The sequence below is a fragment of the Haliotis cracherodii genome, unplaced genomic scaffold, assembly GCF_022045235.1.
Source record: "Haliotis cracherodii isolate W230 unplaced genomic scaffold, xgHalCrac1.p SCAF_7, whole genome shotgun sequence".
NCBI classification, from domain to species: Eukaryota; Metazoa; Mollusca; class Gastropoda; order Lepetellida; family Haliotidae; genus Haliotis; species Haliotis cracherodii.
The window spans coordinates 36,954,345-36,967,156 of record NW_027266330.1 but is presented as its reverse complement, the minus strand read 5'-3'; positions in this window follow the sequence as shown (position 1 = coordinate 36,967,156).

Here is a 12,812-nt window from a genome sequence, read left to right as displayed (position 1 = left end):
CAGCATGGAATGATTGGGTCCTGTTCAGTGACAATATCCAACGGTATAAATAAAATAACTGTTGACGGCAGTAATACTACAACACCAGAGCAAAACCTATGGGTGAATGCAGTGCAATATATTATTTTAATTTATCATTAATATGTTTATGATCACAGCAGTCTAATTTTTGCCACGTTCGCTTGTAAATAAGGAGAAGAACCTATGAATCTGTGCCTACTCACCTTTCGAACTGACAGTCATTTCTTTCTTTTCAGAAGAACTCCAAGGATGAGGATTAACAGACACAGAGTACGAAGCCCGAGATCATGCGTCATTTTCTGTATAAACAATCATGTGAATAAAAAGGTAGCACTACTATGCCTTGTTCAGTATGACACAACGACTGAGATGAAGTCGATTACTGTTTGAACGTCACAAAGACCTTGGGCGGCAGTACAGCCTATCCCTCATAAGAGTATGTCACGTCAGCATTTTGAGAATACGGCTTCAGTCTCGAACCATCCACTGTTCTGCCAATACCAATACGAATTGGTGCTAAACCCAGTCTGATGTGAGCTTCAGCGATGTTGTCCGCTGAAGCAAAAGGTAGGGTTACTTCAAACATGAACTCGTGAAGATCCGGGAAGAGAATAGGTTTTCAGCAACCCATGCTTGCCGGAACCGGTGACTATGCTTGTCGTCAGAGGCGACTAACGGAATCGGATGGTCAGGCTCGATTATTTACAGACCGTCGTCATATAGCTGGAATATTGCTGAGTGCGGCGTAAAACAACAAATAAATAAACAAAATAAACAATATACCATAATATTGCCAAACGGTTGCATTTGCCCTTACATTTATATGCATTGTGTGTACTGACACAGATCTGTGCTATGGTGTTTAACGTCGCGTCCAAGATTATTGCACTTATATAGCGACATGCATGTACGTGTGTGTGTTTGTGTGGCTGCTTGTATCAGTCCGGACTGATGCCGATTTATAGTGCTAGCTCACTGAGATACCATGCCGCAGTTTAACATGAATACCCCACTGAGACAGTATACTGACTCCGAGCCGACCAGTCCTTGTTTTAGCCCCTTAATGTCGAGCGCCAGACAGGGTAACAACAAGTACCATCTTTTAACGTCTTTTGGTATGAAGCGGCCGGGAATCGAACCCCGGACGTTCCGCTCTCCGGGCGGACGCTCTACCACTAGACCACGGAGACGGACGCCTGTAGCCCCGTTTTGTTTTTGTGGTTACCCGCAACATTAAAAGCGTGCATGTTGCTCTCAGGACCTGCTCGGAAAGACACGTTCCAGCTAGTCGATTACGGTATTGTTGATTGGCTAGCGCTTCAATTCGTACCACGTACGACTCTCAACAGGCCATAACTAAATAACGCACGCCACGATACTGTTGTGTTATTTATGATTTTGGAGTACACAATTCACACACTTATTCAACAGGGACCAGTACTGTATGGATGAATTATGACACAGGCCTAAATGCATTTGTATGTTTGCTGTTAGTGCCGTACTGAGCAAACGTCCAGGTCTATGACGGTTACCTTTAAATGATTGAGTCTGATAAGTTAAGTCAAGATTATTCTACTTGTATAGCCACGTGCATGCATGTGCGCGTGCGGGCCTTAATGACCGCTTGTACTAGTCCAGATTTATGGTTTTATAGTGCTAGCTTTCATCTAGAAGGCTAACCTACCGCCTCGGTGATACCTGGCACATTGTTTGTTTGTTGTTTAACGCCGCACTCAGTAATACTCCAGCTATATAACGGTGGTCTGTAAAGAATCGAGTCTGGACCAGACAAGCCAGTGATTGACATCATGAGCATCGATCCAGTCAATCGGGATACGATTACATGCATCAACCAAATCAGCGAGCCTGATCACCTGATCCTGTTAGTCGCCTCTTAGGACAAGCGAAGTCGCCATTTAAGGCAAGCATGGGTTGCTGAAGACCTATTCTACCACGGATCTTCCCGGATCCTTGCATATTGAAGACGTAGATTAAAACATGTTAAAGAACAAGCACATTAATAGTCATGAAAAAGACCTTTTGATTAGGCCGAAGGTACAAATAGTCATTGTATTTTATGGTTTGCGTTATTGTTTCAGTCTAAGTCTTCAATATACCTGGCATATGGAAGACCTAGACTTAAACAATAACATAAACGATAAAATCCATTCAATATTTATACCTTCGCCTTTATCAAAATATCTTTTTGATGACTATTAATGTAATGCAGCTATATGTAAATAATCGAATTTGGACTAGACAAACCAGTGATTGTGAACATCCACCCACATCGTTGGTGCACGATGACACATCAACCAAGCCACCGAGGTTGACCACGAGATTGATTTAGGCCCTTCTTTCGACCAGCATATAATGCTGAGGACCTATTCTAAACCGGAATCCTCACTAGCTAGCCTACAAAATATCCATTTTCAATTATTCAACTACTCAAGAAGAATACCCAAGGAGGTGTCATAGTGCTACATGAATTAACAAGTGTGAACATTTGAAGGCTACACGTGATCCTCACACGGAATATAGCCGTTTGAAACATGCAGCATGAATATTTCAACATTTAGACGGAGTTTAGTTTTCAACAAATCGTTTTCTATTGATGGAATTTGTTTTGCAACATTCATCATGTTTAGTTCCATTCGCATTGTTTACAGGCGCACCCCCGAGTGGTTTGATCTCCCGGCAGTGTGTTATTGTACGATAAACAACGACCACGAGTCGTTTATTTCTTATTTTGATATCAACATTTTATACAGCCTATTAAATGATGTCAATTTACGACGTCATCAAGTTGCGAGCGCATGTACGAATCTCTAGAAATGACGTCATGATAGAACAATGTTTTATTGTTAGAGTGTTAGAGTATGGTTTAGAAATATTCCAGCTATATCACGGTGGGGGACACCAGAAATGGGCTTCACACATTGTCGGGAATCGAACCCAGGTCTTCGGCGTGATGAGCGAACGCTTTAACCACTAGGCTGCCCGACCACGCTTCGGTCCTACTTGTTCTTTGCGAGTTATCGCGTAGCTATCTTATCTTCAAGTATAAAAAAATCCTGAGAAATGTCGATATTCAATTGTTGATTTATTCCAGAAAACAAAGTCTACCCTTCTGGAGATTGTCGATGTTCATATTTTCAAGATACTAAGGACCGCCGTTATTAAACATGCTTGTCCTAAAAGGCGACTTTTTGTCTTCAAAACCATTCCATACGTGTGGACACATTTATTATACATTTGCTGCTGTTTTTAGACGAATCTGTTCACTGTAATGATATTGTTATGCTCAAATATGTTTCATAAATTGTTATTAAATATAACTTTGCATAAATGCCTCAACTGTAAACATATAAACTTGGTCTCGTCGCTATATGGCAGAAATAATGCCAATGCGACGTTACAATTTAACTAACTCACTCACTCACTGTTCACTGTAAACATACGTGCAGCGACCCCGCGTTATCTTCAGGATCTTAAGGGGATGCACATTGCATATCCAGAGGATCGAGTGTGAGGTTTAAGGCCACTTTAAGCGGGTGCAACAATCATAGTCTTCAAACCCTACGAGTATCTTAAGCCTATGTTAAAGTGGACCCGTGAAGATTCCGGGATAGAATAGGTCTTCAGCAACCCATGCTTGCCGTAAAAGGCGACTATGCTTGTCGTAAAAGGCGACTAACGGGATCGGGTGGTCAGGCTCGCTGTTGGTTGATCGTATCCCAATTGCGTGGATCGATGGTCATGATGTCAATCATTGGAATGTCTTGTCCAGACTCGATTATTTACAGGCCGCCGTCATATAGCTGTAATATTGCTGAGTGCGATGTTAAACAACAAACAAACAAAAAAATGTTATCATACAACATACTAAAACTAGACAATATTCTTCGCGACCTTATTAGGGGTGTTACCCAGTCATTATGGCACCGACATTAGCAGTACTGGGTTGTGTCCTTTGGGTTGCCAGCATCCTTTGATCGCGAATTCGAATCAATGAATATCCTAGATTACTTTCAAGCACCATTCCCATTTAAACTTTTGTTTGTTTGTTTGTTGTTTAACGCCGCACTCAGCAATATTTCAGCTATATGACGGCGGTCTGTAAGAAATAAAATCTGGACCAGGCAATCCAGTGATCGACATCATGAACATCGATCCACGCAATTGGGATCGATGACATGCATCAACTAAGTTAGCGCGCCTCACCACCCGATCCCGTTAGTCGCCTCTAACGACTGGCATTGTCGCATTTTACGGCAAGTATGGGTTGCTGAAGACCTATTCTACGCCAGATCGTCACAGGTCCCATTTAAACTCACTTCCCTCTATTGGATTTGCGTGATTCGCGGCCCACTTTATATATCTTCCCTTTTATAGTTATTATAGTGTGTGTCATAACGAGACGCTACTAGATCTATTCGATGTTCTATCTCGTTTCTGTTTCATTTGTTTCCTAGTTGTTTTACGCCGCACTCAGCAATATTAGATATATATGACGGTGGTCTGTAATCAAATTGTCGACTCTGGACCACACAATCCAGTGATTGATATCATGAGCATCGATCCACGCAATTGGGATCGATGGCATGCATCAACCAGGTCAGCGAACCTGACCACCCGATCCCGTCAGTCGCCTTTTACGACAAGCATAGTCACCCTTTACGGCAAGCATGGGTTGCTGAAGACCTATTCTACCCCGGAATCTTCACAATCAGATCCATTGTGTCTCCTTTTACATAAGTTGGCGTAGAACCCCTTATCTGTTCTATTGTTGCTGTACTGCCGCACACAATACAGGGCACAACGATCAAATCCAACGATATCAGGCCATCAGCTGAGTCAAACAGCATGGTCACTGGATCACATTAACTATGTGATAAAAGTCACTGGATCAAATTTACCCGCCTTGAGGGACCGGTTCTCCACGCTGATCATGATTCTGTCACGTATGGACGCCAAGCCTTTCCAATTCTTACATTTGTATTTTACAGAATCTGTTATTTCCGCTTAAGATTGTTTTAAAGTTTGAAAGTATAATTGATTCTGCTTTTTAATGTGCATGCTGAAGCTTTTATTATCTTGATATACTACAAATAACTCTAGATCTTTAAACATGTACAGTAAACTACGTTTGTGACGAACAAGCTTATAACGAACTGATGGGTAAAGAACTGTTTTTTGGACCAGGACAATTGCTGTGTATATCCTGCATATATGCTTATTACGAGCTACTGTTACCCGAGTGGACCCTTTGAGTTCGTTATAACCGTAGTTTACTGGATAGGATCTGTATCATAAAGAATATATTACTTTAATGTTTGATATATTTTCAATTGAACAGTTGGAACAGTTTTCTATAGTAAACGAACTATCGTGTGAATCTAGGCTTAAACGTCCCTACAATTTGGAGCAGCATTGTCAACAAGAATGTGGCAGGGTGAATATATTGTCACAAATGTTCAAACGATCTCGTACTACAATAATTAGTTTAAGTGATCGAGATTGTACTTATCAGAATAACTCATTCCTTGCCGGGTTCTTGTGATTAACTTGTGATTCATGACACCCATGGACTTTGGCACGAGCCATCTTGCAGGTAAGGGAAATATGCCAGTGATTGATATCATGAGCATCGATCCACGCAATTGGGATACGATGAAATGCATCGATCAAGTCAGCTAGCCTGACCACCCGATGCCGTTAGTCGTCTCTTGCGAACGCATAGTGGCCTTTTACAGCAAGCATGGGTTGCTGAAGACCTATTCCACCCCGGATCTTCATGGGTCTATTTAGGTGCCCGAATAGGTCGACTGGCTTCTATAAACTTGAGATATATATTCTCGGCAAAATCTAAGTTCTCGTGTTTTGTTAAGTGATAGGATGGTCATTAGCATACTTGATTCAACATATCACGTGAATCTAAATATTCAATAGATACAAGTATGTCTCCTTAACGCAAAATGACATCAAACGACCGCAAATTCAAATGTCTTCCCTACAAGAGGAAACTAACGTCAATTTAGCTTAATGTGGGAGGACGGGGCGGTCGGGTAGCCTAGTGATTAAAGCGTTCGCTCGTCACGCCGAAGACCCGGGTACAATGTCTGAAGCCTATTTCTACTACAAATAACTCTAGATCTTTAAACATGTACAGTAAACTACGTTTATGACGAACACGCTTATAACGAACTGATGGGTAAAGAACTGTTTTTTGGACCAGGACAATTGCTGTGTATATCCTGCATATATGCTTATAATGAGCTACTGTTACCCGAGTGAACCCTTTAAGTTCGTTATAACCGTAGTTATGTGTGAAGCCCATTTCTGGTGTCCCACCCCACCCCCACCCCTTACCCCCACCTACCCATCCCCTGTGATATTGCTGGAATATTGCTAAAAGCGGCGTAAAACCATACTCAGTCAGTCAGTCAGTAATGTGGGAGGACAGTTGCAAGCAACAACAGTGGTATGTGTTTGGTTAAACCCACGTGCATGGTTTTGGCGCTGACAAACACTAAGGGCGACTAAGATTCGACTAAGGGCGAATCGTAGATTCTTGAATAGTGCACACCCTTAACACGCAACACAGCACAACACAGTATGCTGCACCACGAGCACAGTCATAGTACAGATAAATACTGAAAGATGATGTTCCACGACTGCATTTTATTAATGAAGATCATTATGAATCATTGTTAGGAATTCCTGTTGGCATGGCACCCCCGTCACTTCATCCACAATTAAATAATGAACCTCCTCCTACATATTGTACGTTCCAATAAGTATAGTCACACATTAGCAAATGTATAAAGCAAATCAATACAAAATCCATAATATTGAAAGAGGACAATGTCATATCTTTATTGATATCCATTCTATGCATCAAGAAAATTAAGATTTGAAAATGGCTGTGACATTTCTGTATCAAATGATTTAACGGATCCTTGAGAGCGAGGAGTCCTCCTGTCCAAAATGTTGATGGACCTGAAAGAACAAGGATCATTGTGTACATATTATTTATTTAAGAAAGCATGGATGACCTAATGTCACACTTTAACTAAAACCGTACCAATAGGGTTATATTCCTGAACATGACAGCAGTGTTATTGCAAGCGTTCAGATGTCATCGTTGATTGTCATCCAGAGTCTGACGCTTGAGAAGAGAAGTGCAAAACAAGGGGGTATGTAGTTGGATTCAAATAGGCTCAAATACAGTCATAGGCTACATTTTCAGAGATACACCGTAAATGAGTCATACTTGTATTCTCGCATTATGGCGGTCTGTTTACTCATTGCTGTCTATCAGTAATGATCACAGTTTCATGGCAGTCTCTGAAACACCGTTGCCTATACGTAACAGGCAATGTGCCTGTACTGCCATTCTGTGAAGCATCGTTGCCCATACGTAACAGGAACTGTGCCTGTACTGCCATTCTGTGAAGCATTGTTGCCTATACGCATCAGGCACTACTGACATTCTATGAAACATTGTTGCCTATACGTAACAGGCACTGTGCCTGTACTGGCATTCTGTGAAGCTTTGTTGCCTGTACGTAACAGGCACTATGCCTGTACTGGCATTCTGTGAAGCCTTGTTGCCTATACGTAACAGGCACTGTGCTTGTACAGGCATTCTGTGAAGCATTGTTACCTATACGTAACAGGCACTGTGCCTGTACTGGCATTATGTGAAGCATTGTTACCTATACGTAACAGGCACTGTGCCTGTACTGGCATTCTGTGAAGCATTGTTACCTATACGTAACAGGCACTGTGCCTGTACTGGCATTATGTGAAGCATTGTTACCTATACGTAACAGGCACTGTGACTCTACTGGCATTATGTGAAGCATTGTTGCCTATACGTAACAGGCACTGTGTCTGTACTGTTATTCTGTGAAGCATTGATGCCTATACGTAACAGACACTATGCCTGTACTGGCATTCTGTGAAGCATTGTTGCCTATACGTAACAGGCACTGTGCCTGTACTGGCATTCTGTGAAGCATTGTTGCCTATACGTAACAGGCACTGTGCCTGTACTGGCATTCTGTGAAGAATTGTTGCCTATACGTAACATGCACTGTGCTTGTACAGGCATTCTGTGAAGCATTGTTGCCTCTACGTAACAGGCACTGTGCCTGTACTGGCATTCTGTGAAGCATTGTTCAAGAGAGGTAGCCGACACAGTGTCTGTGCGGACAGCCTGTTAAGTACTGTTGTCTATAAGTAACAGGTCTATTTTTTATACAATAGTCCCGTGAAGATCTGGGATAGGATAGGTCTTCAGCAACCCATGCTTGCCGTAAAAGGCGACTATGCTTGTCGTAAGAGGCGTCTAACGGGATTGGGTGGTCAGGCTCGCTGAAGTGGTTGTTGCATGTCATTGTATTCCAATTGCGTGGATCGATGCTCATGATATCAATCACTGAGTTGTCTGGTCCAGACTCGATTATTTACAAACCGCCGTCATATAGCTGGAATATTGCTGAGTGCGGCGTTAAACAACAAACAAACAAACACTTTTTATACAATATCATAGTAACGGTAAAGGTGTCTATACAGGCAACCAGTAAAGCGTTGTTACCTCGTATGTAAAAGTAACGATCACAGTTTCTACTTCTTTTCTCGATGGGTTTTCATTTTTGTTCCCATCTCTTTCCTGTTAAAACCATGGAACATTCTCATGTGGTAATTAACAGCAAAATCATGTATATCAGTACCAGGTGTTTCCGAGAAGTTCATCTCCTGTCCTAGCGGTAACACCTGTCAAATGTGAGGGCTGAAGACGGCCAATGTGATTAGCCATGATGGTCAAAGTGAGGCAAGTTATGAGATTGAATAGATAGGTTCACTATGCGATGAAATAAAGTTACTACATTTATTTTGAAAGACAAAATGGATATTTCACTTAAGTTCTACTACATTCAATGGGATTGTGGTTTTCAAACTTACCTCAATAACAGTATACATATGTACATATGAATAAATCATTTCTTTAATTGTGAAATAACGTGTTTGTCACAGTTCGTCAACTCAGTTGTCCTGTTCATGAAATTGTAAACTTGAAAATTAACCTGTAATTAGCGAAGAGCCCTCTACGTATCCCCAGGCCGTCGATACAACCTTTGCAAAAGAATAGTTGCAATGAAACACATGGCAGTGTCTCACCTGTTATGGGCCAAAAGTATCTTGAATTCCGTTAATGCAAATGTTGTTATCGTTTTCCATTTTAAGCGTTTAAACGGCTGAAAACGACGTCGGAGACTTCCACCCGTCATAGTCTTCATGTCGTTCATATAGATGTACCAGAAGGTATTTTCTGAAACCAATGGTAATGGCGTAACTATTTCACTAACTGATTTGTCTGATCGAGACAAGTGGTTGAGTGAGTATGGTTTTACGCCGCTTTTTTACAGCAATATCACGGCGGGGGACACCCATGTCGGGAAGCGATCCCAGGTCTTTGGCGTGACGAGTAAAAGTTTTAACCATTAGGCTACCCCGCCTACCCCAGACTCAATTACTTACAGGTCGCCGTGATGAAGCTGGAATATTGATTACGAGATGAAAACATTCACTAGAAATAGTATTATTCAGATGATTCAAGACAGGTAACATTAAAGCTGAGGTGAGGTGAAATGGGGTTTAACGTCGCGTCCAAGATTATTGCACTCATATAGCGACGTGCATGTACGTGTGTGTGTGGCTGCTTTAATAGTCCGGACTGATGCCGATTTATAGTGCTAGCTCACTGAGATATCATGCCGCAGTTTGACATGAATACCCCACTCAGACAGGGTATACTGACTCCGAGCCGACCAGTCCTTGTTTTAGCCCCTTAATGTCGAGCGCCAGACAGGGTAACAACAAGTACCATCTTTTAACGTCTTTTGGTATGAAGCGGCCGGGAATCGAACCCCGGACCTTCCGCTCTCCGGGCGGACGCTCTACCACTAGACCACGGAGGCAGTCCTTGAAATTGAAAACTGAATGGGGAATCACTGAGATCTGTGGTTGCTTAGACTTTTATGTTTGTCCACAAAGAGTCGCTACAGCATAACTGTACACCCCACAGTACAAAAATTGAGCCTACTTGTTGGACGTTGAAGTATGACCATTTCGCTGATCGGGGCTGGAATTCTGAAGGTCAGCAGTTGTGTTCCGTTCAGGTCCATCTTCATCACGAATTTTCTGACCCGGGAATACAAGTAGAACACTCTGGAACACAAGTCAATACATTTATTGATTGCTGTTAACGCCGTACTGGGCAGCAATTCTCGATACAAATCAGAACACATTTACGTTTTCGCGAACACCTGCTGACATCACTGATTTTCAGTGATCCATTCATATTATTTTCCCTTTTACTCCCAATGGTATCTGTCTCGGCAAAAAACCGAGACTAATTATTCCCTGGGGTTGAAGTTTGATAATACAACATGCAATAATCTAAATCCGACCATACATTGAATGATATTTGCCGTACAATGACCTGCAATCCCAAGCATGTCCACCCGATACATTCTCTCGAATCTGACCACAAGTATAGGCTCCTGGGACCGATATCAATCTTGGAATCATGGTGTGTTATGAATGTTCCATTCACACAAACCCCATGTAAGGTCAACCTTTGCTAAACTTGTTTTACAAAATTCAAATCTCATGTATATGCACATTGGCACATTATATTAATTACGACTATTATGTTCTTATTGTACGTTTAAATGAAATAGTAGGGTTAAGTTTTCACTGTGAGTAATCTTATTTCTGAGCACGATCATGGTGCAGGATTCATTATCGGAGCGAATCTAAAAAAATTGTAAGCGGATGATGCCACGTCTAAGGGACACAATCCTTCACGCGGATGCATCGTCATACACATTTAAGAAAAACGTATTGAAGTCACTTACAAGTTTTTCTTGTCAGCTACGATCCGTTTGTCAGACTCCTCTCCGTCAACAGATAAAGGAAACTTCATCATTGTGTCCCCTTCCTCATTGTATCGCCACAACCCCTTGTTCTTGAAGATCAGCACCGTGGAAATGTGGGGGAATCCCGCAACGTCAAAACAGGGTCCTTGTAAAGAAAACGATAAACTATAAATATACATTTGTACATCACATTTTTATATTAAAATATGTTGGAAGTTTCTGAAGGTTTATTTTGTGCCGAATGGTATCCACATAATAATGCACTTGTTCTTTTTTATGTGTGAAAATCACATTTAAATAAAAACAAACTGAATCGATATTGTACTCTTTCGGTGGAAATAAACTCTACTCAAGAGCAATTTTACATTTACCGTCAAAAGAAAGCGTCTTTGTGACCATAATTGGTACACTTCAATCCATACATCGATGACCTTGTCTCAAAGAGGCTGTGTCCAACCAATACCCCCAAATTAAAAAATACATTTTATTTAAACCGCAAAGGATCAGACTTAGAACAAAGAGGATAGTAGTCGTTTTTAGTATTCACTTACCAGAAAACAGTCGTCTTTCAGATATCATGTCGAATTTCCCAGCCTTTAGAATGGTTTTGTACAACCCGCTGGGGTGTTTCTGACATCGATAGAGAACATTATCGGAATAGTCCACACTGACCACCGCTCCATCAAACTGACCAATAGTCTCCCACTTGTAAGACCCAAGGTCGAGGGCGTACATGGCGCTGGTGGGTCGGGCTGGTGTTGACGTGTTTGTGAGGGACACCGTGAGAACCTTTTGCGAGGAATGCTGCCTCCTACTCCCGATTACACCTGAATACAATCAATGGTTATTTACTTCAGCCATATCACTGCAAATGCGGGTGGTGGAGGGTGGGTGGAGGTTTTTCAAGTATTGTTGTGTCATTTTAATGCAAGGGCTGGTCAAAAGGTCCTAAGCCTAACAAACACAACCAACAATTGTGAAAGCGTTTTTATTTATATTTTTTAACATCATCTCCCTGCTTTTTAATACACTTCTCATAGCGATGACGAAGCTAAGTTTTCAATTCCAGTCAAGAAGAAGTTTATTGAATCCATCCTGAAAAAAAACATTCACGGCGTCTTAGAGGTCATCGTTGTCGTCCTTGTGCTTTCCATGAAGGAGTTCCTTCAGTTTAGGAAACAGGTGGAATTCACTTGGTGCCAGGTCTGGCTAGCATGGAGGGTGGGGAAGCTCTTCGTACCCACATTGGCGCACACATCAGCCTTTCCAAGTGGAGATCAGAATTTAGAAACTTTGGCACCCAACGAGCAGATGTCTTATTCATCTGTACATTTTTATAATTACTAGTTCAACGGATCCGTGGTTTATACCTGTGTCCTCCTCAAGTTCAGCAATGGTAATATGTGCTATCTGACAGTATAGGTATTTCTATCTCTTTGATCGAATCTGAAAGTTGAGGGACCTAGGGTCATCATCAAGGCTTGTCATCCCAGCCTTTAAAATAGCTACCCAACGTTTAACAGTGGAATAGCTATATATGATAACAGAAAGGTGACCGTATTCTGCCCCAGTAGTGGCACAGGCACAAACACATGCAAAGGCAAGTCACATTTTCACCTGATGAAACACGGGAACATATTGACATATGTCAAAATAGGGATTATTTTTGTCACTGATGGAATTTGGAAAGGTCATCCACATGTCTACCATAAAACTATATGAAAGCTTTACTTGGGCATTGAATGTTGTAACCTTGATCAAGCGTTTGACCTCTTTAAAATCCTCGTAGAAAGAGTATGCTCGATTGTACCTCAAAAGTTGTTAAATGTAAACACCAAA